Genomic DNA, 13,894 nt, shown 5'->3' with positions numbered 1-13,894 from the left:
ATGTATTTTTCGGCCAACTACATGGAATGAGGGAGGGAAGACATGTCTTGGGTGTGTGAAAAAGTTGTCCCTCAAAATTTGCATGCTTTTGAATTTTTTTAATAAAAAGTAATCCACACCTCTTCACCTCCCAAGCATGCAAACCCTAGCATGTCATGTATATATTATATGGTTTTTAACACATTAAAAACCATAGACTAAATTTTAATTATCTCAAACACATTTGAGATTAATTAAATACTACTTGAATTTATTCAAGTCCCACTAGTTAAATAATTATTTAATTGAGCTCTACAAGACTCAATATAATTTAATTAATTCAACACTTGAATTATTTTAATTATTTAGACTCTACTAGGTCCACTAGTGTATAATTAATTCAACACTTGAATTAATTTAATTTAGTCCATAATAATGTTTATGAAAATCACAATTTTCAAATACATTATTCACTTGGCCCAATTTTAATCTAGGAACACTTCCATAAATTAAAATTTATATTTCTCTCTTAGAAGTCATACTTCTATTTTTCTTTACGCTTATAAACACATTTACAAGCCGTCCAACACATTGAACTATTTTACTTCTCTTCGGGATTTACAAAGCAAGTACTTGTGTGGCCCTCAATGGTTCATTGATACAACTAGCCGTGGGTTCACATCTCTATGTGATTCGGACTAAACATGTCCTTATTCGAGCATACCCCAATTGCTCCATTCTTACTTATCAACACCTTGATAATAAGAATGTCAGAACTCAAGTCTGATAGCACCCAACCAATCACGTTAAACGCCTAGCAGCATCGCTTACGTGATTCCCTAGGTATCACATGATAGTGCCTGCAAGAACCATTCAATTATGGTTAGCGTACAGTACGGTCCCTTCAACTCATATATCCCGACCGATTCGACAACTATTGGTTTATCGAGAGTTGTCAATGAATCGATACTATGTGTCATGTTGTGGTTGCATCGATGGTGTAATCTATGAAACCCCTTTCATAATTACCACCATACTCTGATCAGAGATTTCAACCCACACATACATGAAAAACACATAGGATATCCATACCCGTAGGTAAGCGGTGAATCCCCGGCTACAATGCATCGACTCCTATATGTTTCGCCGTAACACCCAACCTTGCCACCTGATGACCCCATAAGAGTCGGTAAACAAGTCAAAGTGAAACGCTAGCACATAGAGTTTCAATGTTGTCCCGGGTCATAAGGACTAATGGTGTACAACCATAAACTAGGACTTTTCCACTCGATAAGTGAGAACCACTTGGAAAGTCCTTTATGGAGGGTTGTTCAGTGCACTCTACAAGGAGCACCTATCTGCATGCTCGGACATCACAATGTCCCCTACCAATGAAACATGGTACTCACATCGCAGATACTAGTCTCTAACTCGAGCGGCCTATATCCTTCTTAGTGGCGGCTGAATCGACTAGGAACCGTTTAGAATATACAGTATTACAAATATGAGTTTCATGATACTCATCATATGAGCATCTCATATTCTTTCTACTATTTGTATATTCAAGGACTTTATCTATGCAACTCGCATGGGTATAAAGATAAAGATGCGCCAAATTAATAAATTCAAATATTATTAAAATAAAGATCGTTTAATACAAAGAGTTTCATCGTGAATAGTCGGCCAACACTTGGCTCGACGTGCACCTACTCTAACAATCTCCCACTTGCACTAGAGCCAACTACCCATATACTTAAGACCCATTGATTCGCGATGCTTCTCGAATGATGGTCCTGGTAAAGGCTTAGTTAGTGGATCAACAACATTATCTGCGGAGCCGACTTTGTCGATCGACACTTCTCCTCGTTCCACGATCTCTCTGAGGATGTGGTACTTTCTCAATACGTGTTTGGACTTCAGATGAGACCTTGGCTCCTTCGCCTGAGCTATGGCTCCCGTGTTGTCGCACATCACCGGGATAGGAGCAACTCCATTTGGAATGACGTCCAACTCTTGGACGAAATTCCTAATCCAAACAGCCTCCTTTGCTGCAGCCGATGCAGCAATGTATTCTGCCTCAGTGGTGGAATCCGCAGTACTGTCTTGCTTGGAACTCTTCCAAGAGACAGCACCACCATTGAGCATGAATATGAACCCGGAGGTTGACTTCGAGTCATCAGCATCGCTTTGGAAGCTAGAGTCGGTATAGCCTTCCAATTTCAGTTCTCCACCCCAATAAACCAAGAACAACTTATTGGTCCTTCTCAAATACTTGAGGATGTCTTTCACAGCTTTCCAGTGTGGAAGACCAGGGTTTGATTGATATCTACTCACTACACTTAGTGCAAATGCCACGTCAGGACGTGTAGATATCATCCCATACATGATACTACCAATAGCCGAAGCATACGGAATTCGTGTCATCGCCGCTATCTCTGCATCAGTCTTGGGAGACATAGACTTGGATAGGGACACGCCATGACACATTGGTAGATGTCCTCTCTTGGACTCATCCATCGAGAACCGCTTCACGATAGTATCAATGTATGTGGACTGGGTGAGACCAAGCAATCTTCTTGATCTTTCTCTATAGATCTGTATTCCCAATACAAAAGATGCTTCACCCAAGTCCTGCATTGAGAACTTACTTGCTAACCATATCTTTGTTGATTGCAACATTCCTACATCATTCCCAATGAGTAGAATGTCATCAACATAAAGAACAAGGAATGTCACAGCACTCCCACTGACCTTCTTATACACACAGGGTTCCTCAGGATTCTTAGTAAAACCAAACTCTTTGATTGTACTATCGAATCTGAGGTTCCAGCTCCTTGATGCCTGCTTAAGACCATAAATAGATCTTTGAAGTTTGCATACCATATGCTCACTTCCGATAGATGTAAACCCTTCAGGTTGAGACATATAAATTTCTTCCTTAATATCCCCATTAAGGAAGGCTGTCTTCACATCCATCTGCCATATCTCATAGTCATACCATGCAGCTATGGCTAGCAATATCCTAATGGACTTGAACATCACAACTGGAGAAAAGGTTTCCTCATAGTCAACACCTTGCCTTTGAGTATACCCTTTTGCTACCAATCGCGCCTTGAAGGTCAATACCTTCCCATCCGCCCCAAGTTTTCTCTTGTAAATCCATTTACATCCTATGGGAACAGTTCCCTCAGGTGGATCCACAAGATTCCACACTTGGTTCGAATGCATGGAATTCATCTCAGATTCCATTGCTTCAAGCCACTTGGATGAATCGGCATCCGATAACGCTTCCTTGAAGGTCCTTGGATCAAATCCAAGATTAGGCTCATCATGGCCCTCTTCAAGAAGCAGACCATACCTCATAGGTGGTCTCGAGACTCTCTCGGTTCTTCTAGGAGCTTGTATCTCCTCACTTGGCTTCTCGGGTGTGGGTTCTACAACTGTGGGTGTCTCTCGAACCTCTTCGAGTTCTATCATCTCGCCCTTTCTATCCAATAGAAATTCCTTTTCCAAAAAGGTTGCATTCCTAGAAACAAACACCTTTGTTTCTTGGGGATGATAGAAATAATATCCAATAGAATTCCTTGGATATCCCACAAAGTAGCATAAAATGGATCGACTATCCAATTTATCTCCCACTGCCTGCTTCACATAAGCAGGACACCCCCATATTCTAAGATAAGAATACTTGGGAGGCTTACCCATCCATATCTCATATGGAGTCTTGTCAACTGCCTTTGTATGGACATTGTTCAACAACAGTGCCGCTGTTTCAAGCGCATATCCCCAAAAGGATGGCGGCAACTCCGTGAACCCCATCATAGACCGAACCATGTCCATCAAAGTCCGGTTACGACGCTCCGAAACACCATTCAACTGCGGTGTAGCGGGCGGAGTCCACTGCGAGAGAATCCCATTCTCTCTAAGATACTCTTGGAACTCGGCACTCAAGTACTCACCACCTCGATCCGATCGAAGTGTCTTGATGCTTCGTCCCAATTGTTTCTCTAATTCACTTCTGAATTCTTTGAACCTTTCAAAGGCTTCAGACTTGTATTTCATCAAATACACATACCCATACCTCGAAAAGTCATCGGTAAAGGTGATGAAGTAGGAATGTCCATGCTTAGTGGTGATGCTAAGTGGACCGCACACGTCGGTATGGATCAAATCCAATAACCCTTTGGCTCGCTCCGCATGGCCCTTAAAGGGAATTTTGGTCATCTTTCCTTTTAGACAGGATTCACAAGTCGTGAGAGCATTAATATCGGACATATCAAACATGCCAACTCCCACTAGCTTGTTCATCCTTCTTAGGGAAATATGACCTAATCGAGCATGCCATAATTGTGCCGAATTAAGAGTATCTTGTTTGCACTTATTTGTTGTTGTTATCGTTTGGACATTGTTAAGTGGAATATCTTTTAATTTTAAGGTGTAGAGATTGTTTTCAAGTTCACCCGTACCAACTAAACATTCATTCTTGTAAATATTGCAAACACCTTTGCCAAATAAACAAGAAAATCCATCAATATCAAGCATATAAATGGAAATAATGTTTTTAACCAAGTCTGGTACATACAAAACATATCTCAAAACAAGCTTAAAATCATTGTTCAATATTAAATAAACATCTCCTACGGCTTTGACAGCAACCCTTGCTCCATTGCCCATCCTCAGGAAGGTCTCACCCTCTCGGAGCCTCCTACTTCTTCCCATCACCTGCAAATCATTACAGAGATGTGAGCCACAGCCGGTATCTAATACCCAAGAAGTAGAATTAATCGAGATATTTACTTCAATATAGAACATACCCTTGCCAGAACCCTTCTGCGCAAGATATTCCCTGCAGTTACGCCTCCAATGTCCAGGCTTCTTGCAGTGATGACAGATGTCAACTGTCTTCTCAGCCTTGGCTGGCGCGGCTGCCACTACGGGACTCGGAGTCTGCCTCTTCAAGGGCTCGCTCTTCTTGGGGCGCTTGAAAGAACGCTTCTTTCCCTTCCCAGGTGGACCGGTCTTCGTGCCAGATGAAGAGCCCACATAAAGAACCGACTTCTCCTTTTTGATGGTGGACTCAAAGGTCACAAGCATGTTCACCAACTCTTCAAGGCTGGGCTCGAGCTTGTTCATATTGAAGTTCACGACAAAAGGATCGAAAGAGCTAGGCAGCGACAACAGCAGCACATCCGTGGTCAACTCCGATGGCAAGATCAAATTCATGCCAACAAGCTTGTCCACGAGCCCAATCAACTTTAGGCCATGCTCATGGACCGAAGTCCCATCTCGCATGCGTAAAGTGATGAGCTCCTTTACTGTGGCATGCCTCAAAGGCCGAGTTTGCTCACCGAAGAGCTCCTTGAGGTGCATATGAATGTCAGCAGCATTCTTAGCATCCTCGAATCGCCTTTGCAGCTCATCGTTCATCGAAGCCTGCATATAACACCTCGCCTTCAAGTCATGGTCGCACCAATCCTTGTAGGTCTGCAATTCCTCAGGAGTGCAGCTGGTCAGAGCCTCAGCAGGGGGCGACTCAGTCAGTGTGTATGCGATTTTCTCCGAGTTTAAGACAATCTTTAAATTTCTTAGCCAAGTGATATAGTTTGGTCCGGTTAGAACGTGTTTTTCGAGAATTACGGAAAACGGGTTGCGAATTGATGACATTGTCACAGATTTGTACTGAAAAGTAAAACAGATAAATGTTAATGACTATTTTAAAATATTTAATAAGATATAAAGTTTGGACTTTTACTTTATAAATTATCGCTCCCACTGTTTTGACATTTTCACTACCCTCTAGTGAAAACGGGAAACACTTTCCTCAGTTGGTACGTAAGGTCCAATCAGCGAATTGTGATCCCGAATAATATCGGCCATCACAATTCCTAAAAGGTAGTTTCCAATTGCATCGCCATGCAACCCTCTACGTAAACTTTTGTCTCACGTTTGATTAGGACCCAATAATATGACGTCGTTCATCTTTACGTGTCAAGCCTAACCCATCGATATTGAACCTTAATGGACGGTCGCCATGAGTTCCCTCAATAATATGAGCCGAAATCATGGGAGTTCCACGTAGTTCACATCACTATGTCAATGGATGTCACAGCTTTCCGGCACCCAGGGCCCCCTCAATAATATGAGCCGAGCCTCGAGTACGGGTAGCGTTCATCATGCATCCATTGTCGATGGAAGACAAGGAAATTATTAACAAATTTATAATTCCCCTTTTCGGACTTGATATTAATTTTGTATCTTATTCAAAATGAGGGTTTTTAATTTTGAAAGGTCTCATCATTAATTTTATTTTAAAAGCTCGCCATGTTTGATCGTATGTTTTCCGGATTCATGCAACTTTGTTATTATAATAATAATAACGCACATACTCATTATTTATAACATATCATGCATATATTATAAATAGAAAACAGTACAAGGATGATCAATTGCCCTAATACTAATGGCCCGTGTGAGCTAAACACGGGCCTAGGTCCAATCCTAGGGTAAATGCAAGGGATGCAATGAAACTAAATTATTACATTAGCATCCAATATTACATGTCTTCGATCTTCATAATCACCAAGGCCACCATCTTCCAATCTTGATTTTCCACTATTCTAATATTTACAATTAAATATCCATGGCACATAGGGATACATCTCATGGGGGTGGGAACGGGCCATAAACCAAGCCCACTTTAAATTGATAATTATTACAATCATTCAACACAAATATCCTAGCATACACCTAGCAAATTGGGCTTGGGCTTTTGATCATCCTTCATGCATAATATCACATATCATACACCATCAATTAATTATCACTATAATTAATTGATCCAATATTATATATTTTGATCCAATCACTAACCGCCACAATTATAAATTAAATTAACAAAGTATACAAACACCTTTGTCTACTTTCAAATCAATTTATTTATAATCGAATTTCTTGTAAATCATAATTTACTATAAATAATTAAAGTCCAACTTCAATTATTTATTTTATGAGAAAATATGTGCAACAATTGTAAATTTAAACTTAAGGGCCCAAAAACCATTTTTCACCAAAAATATTTTGGCCCATTTAAATTTCACAAATTATGTTGTCCATCCAATGGCCCAACATCTCAAGGCCCATGACACTAAGATTCTCCAAAACACTTTTGGAAACCCTAGCCGTCATCGCCGTTGCCGGAGATCCGTCGCCGGATTTCGGCAACAAAAAAAAATTTTTATTTTTATTTAAAAATGGTAACATTCCCTCGGGCAGCCCCTCGGGCAGCCCCGAAAATGTTTTTTTTTTGTTTTGTTTCTTCAAAATTTCGGTCCTTGCATATTCTATGCACAAAAATTCTAAAGCGGTTAGAAATCGATCTCAACATAATATTATGCAAATATTACACAAAAACCGTAACCATAGCTCGGATACCACTTGAAAGCGGACCGGTTACGGTGGCCGGAAGAGCAACGGAAGTCAAAAATTTTAAAATTTCTACTAGAAATTTCGGCCACCCCTAGTATTTGTGCAATATTTACAAACAACACTAAAACATACATAGGATGTTCAAGTGATTTACCTATCAACCTTAAAAAGTTGATGATGGCTCCAACTTAGTTGACTAGCAACTAAGCTCTTCTTGGCAAGACAAGTCTACAAGCTTCCTTCCCCTTCAAGAATTAGGCCCACCACTTAACAAGGTAAATCCCCTCAAGTTTTGCACTAGAAAAACTTGAGGATTTTTCAAAGAGAAGGGTTTATTCTCCAACAAAAATTGAAGAACAAAAGAAGAAAAATGGAGAGAAAAATGTGTATGTATTTTTCGGCCAACTACATGGAATGAGGGAGGGAAGACATGTCTTGGGTGTGTGAAAAAGTTGTCCCTCAAAAGTTGCATGCTTTTGAATTTTTTTAATAAAAAGTAATCCACACCTCTTCACCTCCCAAGCATGCAAACCCTAGCATGTCATGTATATATTATATGGTTTTTAACACATTAAAACCATAGACTAAATTTTAATTATCTCAAACACATTTGAGATTAATTAAATACTACTTGAATTTATTCAAGTCCCACTAGTTAAATAATTATTTAATTGAGCTCTACAAGACTCAATATAATTTAATTAATTCAACACTTGAATTATTTTAATTATTTAGACTCTACTAGGTCCACTAGTGTATAATTAATTCAACACTTGAATTAATTTAATTTAGTCCATAATAATGTTTATGAAAATCACAATTTTCAAATACATTATTCACTTGGCCCAATTTTAATCTAGGAACACTTCCATAAATTAAAATTTATATTTCTCTCTTAGAAGTCATACTTCTATTTTTCTTTACGCTTATAAACACATTTACAAGCCGTCCAACACATTGAACTATTTTACTTCTCTTCGGGATTTACAAAGCAAGTACTTGTGTGGCCCTCAATGGTTCATTGATACAACTAGCCGTGGGTTCACATCTCTATGTGATTCGGACTAAACATGTCCTTATTCGAGCATACCCCAATTGCTCCATTCTTACTTATCAACACCTTGATAATAAGAACGTCAGAACTCAAGTCTGATAGCACCCAACCAATCACGTTAAACGCCTAGCAGCATCGCTTACGTGATTCCCTAGGTATCACATGATAGTGCCTGCAAGAACCATTCAATTATGGTTAGCGTACAGTACGGTCCCTTCAACTCATATATCCCGACCGATTCGACAACTATTGGTTTATCGAGAGTTGTCAATGAATCGATACTATGTGTCATGTTGTGGTTGCATCGATGGTGTAATCTATGAAACCCCTTTCATAATTACCACCATACTCTGATCAGAGATTTCAACCCACACATACATGAAAAACACATAGGATATCCATACCCGTAGGTAAGCGGTGAATCCCCGGCTACAATGCATCGACTCCTATATGTTTCTCCGTAACACCCAACCTTGCCACCTGATGACCCCATAAGAGTCGGTAAACAAGTCAAAGTGAAACGCTAGCACATAGAGTCTCAATGTTGTCCCGGGTCATAAGGACTAATGGTGTACAACCATAAACTAGGACTTTTCCACTCGATAAGTGAGAACCATTTGGAAAGTCCTTTATGGAGGGTTGTTCAGTGCACTCTACAAGGAGCACCTATCTGCATGCTCGGACATCACAATGTCCCCTACCAATGAAACATGGTACTCACATCGCAGATACTAGTCTCTAACTCGAGCGGCCTATATCCTTCTTAGTGGCGGCTGAATCGACTAGGAACCGTTTAGAATATACAGTATTACAAATATGAGTTTCATGATACTCATCATATGAGCATCTCATATTCTTTCTACTATTTGTATATTCAAGGACTTTATCTATGCAACTCGCATGGGTATAAAGATAAAGATGCGCCAAATTAATAAATTCAAATATTATTAAAATAAAGATCGTTTAATACAAAGAGTTTCATCGTGAACAGTCGGCCAACACTTGGCTCGACGTGCACCTACTCTAACAATTTAATTACTTGAGGTGAGTAGGAAATAAGTTCATTTAAGTTCCAATAATTAAAGGATTAATTCACTAAATTAATTAAAGGATTAGTGAGGCTTTTAAGGGTTATAAATTTACTAGTTAGAAAATAAATCCCCACCATTTAGTAGTGAATATTTTGGCCACCTTGGATGAGTAATCAATTTCCTTGCCAACTCACCCTTTGACCCTTTCTTTGTATTTAATTAGTAGGATAATTCTTTTATTTTTGGGGTGCACCATTTAATTAATGATCAACCTTATCCTCACCTAGTCTAGATGGTAATATGATCGGCCACCTCACCCCAACAAGCACCAAAAAATCATTTGATATCAAACAAGAATTCAAATTTCAAAAAGAGTAGACTTGGTCTTGATATTTTTCCCTATATTTTGCACTCATTCTCCTCACTCTCTTAACCACCAGTCCCCCTCCCTTAGTCTCGAAATTCAGAGTGATTTTGGAGAGAAAAATCGTGGCTAACACTAGAGGAAACAAGAGAGAAAAATCGAGTGAAGAACAAGGTAGCAAGAACGCTCCACCTCCTCTGCGCCGGATCGTCTCGTTCTTTCGTTTTTCATTCAAACGAAACCAAGCATGCATATATTATTCCTTGACTCTTCAATCAAGTCCTATTATCATTATTTTTACATTTCATGATCATCACTTTCATGTTGAAACCGAAATATACCCGCAAATTTCAGAAAATTAAACATGCAGAATTTTCGGTTCCATGACAAGCTTCACGGTTTCTTTTGTTTCCATTGTTTCAGGTATTGGTTCTGTTCCAGGCTCCCAAGGCGACGTCTAGACATGTAATAGGATGCATTAGGATCATGTTAGTCCACTCATTCAACCCCATGCACGCTGGAAAACACGAAAATGACAGCAACGTTCCATTCTTGCCACTTGAGTCTTCAAAAATTCAGTTTTGCTTTCAAAGGGTTATGAATCTGATCATGGCTGCCCCAAGGCTTATAGCCATGGTTAGATCACTTCCCTAGCATGTCTATGACGTGACTAAGTCGCCCTTTTGGTGGCTCGGTCCATGGTGAATCGGTTTTTAAATTAAACAACAAGAACAGCCCCTTCGACCCTTTCGAATTCAGCAAGTGTAACATTCGGTTTGGTGGAATGGTGTGGATCTTGGTTGGCCTATGGCCCCTAGCCATGGTTCATACCATACCCCTAGAAATCTAGATCGTGCCATGGTCAATCAAATGGCCACTGGAATGACACGAGACAACAAACGAAGCAAGACACCCCACACGCATGCAAGGTGTTCTCGGGTAGGAGTTTTTGAGTTGTTGCTGGAATGGTGCGAATTGTGGCTGGCCTAGAGCCCTTAGCCATGGTTCAAATCATTGGGATGTTGGTGAGAGGTTTTGGTCGGTGGTTCAAGCCCCAATGGCCATTAGCCTCGCAAACGACACAAGCAACCCAAGCGCAGCTGCTGGAATTTCTGGACAGCAGCTTGCTGTGTCGGTTCGGTGGCTCGTTCGAGTTCTCGGTTGGCTTTTAGCCTATGACCTTGGACTGGACAGTGCCTCATTGAGTTAGGAAGGTCATGTTTTTTACCGTTTGTAATTAGGTTCATTTTTGAGGTCGTACGAGAATTTACGGTGCGATGTGCCAAATTGACTCTCGAAAGAGCGTTTCATGTTTTGGCCTCCATTCACCTAGATTTCGGCCCTCACCATTTTAGGAGCATTATTTTATCATTTTAGGCGTATTTTAATCATGACTACATGATGATTCAGTGTTGGTTTGGGTTGGTTTGGAGTCATGATTAAATACGAAGTCGGTAGGCGTAATTGTCACATTTTTGAAGGTTATTGCATAGTTTGGTCCCATAAATCTATTGCATATTTTTCATGGCATATTTAGGTTGCAGCGAGCCTGGGAGCGATCCAATCCAAGCAGAAAATGATTACAGGATATTTAATTCAGTTATTTAATTATATTACGTGCAAAAATACAAATTTTGAGATTTATGCGATATTGCTTGTGGTCACTTTACTATCAGTATTAAATCCGGTCCCCAGTATCGGTACGGTCACCAGTTACCGGTTAGTTCAGTTGTTTCACCCAGTACTGTGGCAGTAGTCTGATCAGACGTAAATCCGATCACCAGTATCGGTCCGGTCCCCAGTATCGGTCAGCTCAGTTCAGTTCAGTTCAGGGACCACTTGCGTAGACCATAATCTCACCAGAAAATTATTACATGCTATTTCAGTACAGGGCTCCAAGGAGCAAACATTTTTACTATGATTTTTCAGTTCAGTTATGCACGTATTATAATTGTTCATGACAAGTTATTTTCACGTATGCCTCATGACATGATATTTTTATCCCATGCAAATTTTACTATATTTACTCGTTATTTACGATATATGCATGTTGAGTCTTTAGACTCACTAGACTTGATTGTTGTAGGTACTGATGATGTCGGGATCGAGGGCGGGGACCAGTGAGCTAGCTTGGGTCGGCAGTAGTGGCACCCGAGGACCTCAGATTCAGCACTTGCCATTTTATTTTTGAACGCTAAACATTTTATCAGTTGTTGAACATTTTAACTTGTTATTTTGGCAAGTATGGATTTCTCCCGCTGCTAATTTGAACCTGAAATTTTTATCAGTTTTTGGTATGAATGAGGCACTCCATTTATTTTAAAAGGAAATTTTAAATTTTTCCGCAAATTTTCAAGTAAGGATTTTCGGGCCGTTATAGCTGGTATCAGAGCAATGGTTCTGTATAGGGTTGCACTACTACTGACCGCGAGAAGATCATGAAGTCACGTCCTCGGTCTGTAAGTTTACATTTACGCATTTTATTTAAAGCATGAATTATTTTAACAGCATGTTTTCATGAAATGTTTTTACGTTCATATTTTTTTATTTGTTCAGTATTTATTTAAAAGAAATAATGGAATTATGCATGTTGGCTTTGTGGTGGAATTGGATTATGATGATTTTTGAGTTTTAGTATTGACATTCTACTTTGTGAGCCGTAAGTTAATCATGAATATTATGAATGTTTTTGGGACTTGTAGAATTTCTAAGAAAATTACTGATGGTTCTTGGTTGCTAGTCGAGTAAATTTTTTGAAGATGTCATATAAGCAATAGCGATTCGAAGACTACGACAATATTTAGATTATAAATGTACAATTTGAGGAATTTAAGTATATATGGAAATGTAAGATTAATTATGAGAATTTATTTAGGATGCATGCTCTATCTAGTTGGATTTAAGGATTAAATTACATTAATTAAGAATTTTAAGGACCCGATTGTGATAAATAATTTGAGGAAACTAAGAATTAATTTTGTAATTTTAAGAAATTTGAAGACTAGTTTATCAGTAAGTGAGAATTGAATGGTTTGAATGATAGGAATTTGAGGTGATTTGGTCTTGAAGGATATTTAGAACTTTTAGACATCTGAGTTATAATGTTATCGGGAATAGTAATCAAGGGTTTCTTAGGATAAATCAACATTTGGTTTGAAAGGTTAAGCGCTAGTGAATTAATGTTGTGGCAAGTTAAGAATTTAGAGTGATAACAATTTAAGATAAAGCTGATAAATTAATTAAGTTATAAGATTATACGGTAAGTTAACTTATTTTTGGGAGCTTAAAGTTTGACATATCATGAGTTTTAGTCACGATCTTAACAGTTAAGATTCTACCTTGTTGGAATTTAATTTTGCTAGAAAGTTGGGTATGATTGATTGTTGGGTTATTTGATAGACGCATGTAAGAGATGAGGTAGACACCTTGCTTTGAGGAATTTTGAAAGTCATTAAGAAACTTGGGACTAAGCGGATACTATCTAATACTACTTGGGTTGCATAAGCTTGAATTTTCAGTTTATGAGATAGGTGTTCATACAAAATTTTGGGTGAAATAAAAACAAAAGGGAATTATTAGTTGTATTCAACATAAGTTACCAATGGTCGAATGTTAAATTTTTATCGAGTAAGAAATCTAAAACCTTGATATGGGGATTCTAGAACTCTACGGATTATAAGTGAAGTTGATTTATTAAAATTATTCTAAGGCTACCATGGGATGACTTAATAAGTTTTATACGCTAGCATGTATTAAGCATTGAGGATACGTAAGAATGCGACATTCATTTCAATGAGGAAAGTCCAAGGGCCTTAGGCCTCAACTATATTGTAATTGGGAAGAAAATGGTTTAAGCATGTAATTGGGACTTGAAAGGCTTTAAAATATAGGTAGAAGTTTGATATTGTATAAATGGGTTTTATGAATTATCACTACTTGAAATTTAATATTTGCGACAATTTAATATTTGAGATGTACTTGTAAATAATTAAGTATGTAAGTTTGGTGTCATAAGATAAAGATACGATTCAAGGATCTTGG

At 38.8% G+C, this 13,894-nt stretch overlaps 1 protein-coding gene across 2 annotated transcripts in view; it reads right to left on the bottom strand.

Annotated features, from left to right (window-relative positions):
- The window catches only part of LOC140822335 (uncharacterized), a 67,129-nt gene that overhangs the window by 38,962 nt on the left and 14,273 nt on the right, over positions 1-13,894 (bottom strand). The window lies entirely within an intron of this gene.

Source organism: Primulina eburnea, unplaced genomic scaffold (assembly GCF_022965805.1).
Source record: "Primulina eburnea isolate SZY01 unplaced genomic scaffold, ASM2296580v1 ctg800_ERROPOS1600000, whole genome shotgun sequence".
Lineage (NCBI taxonomy): Eukaryota > Viridiplantae > Streptophyta > Magnoliopsida > Lamiales > Gesneriaceae > Primulina > Primulina eburnea.
The sequence above is the reverse complement of the archived record's forward strand: the minus strand, read 5'-3'. Positions and strand labels throughout refer to the sequence as shown.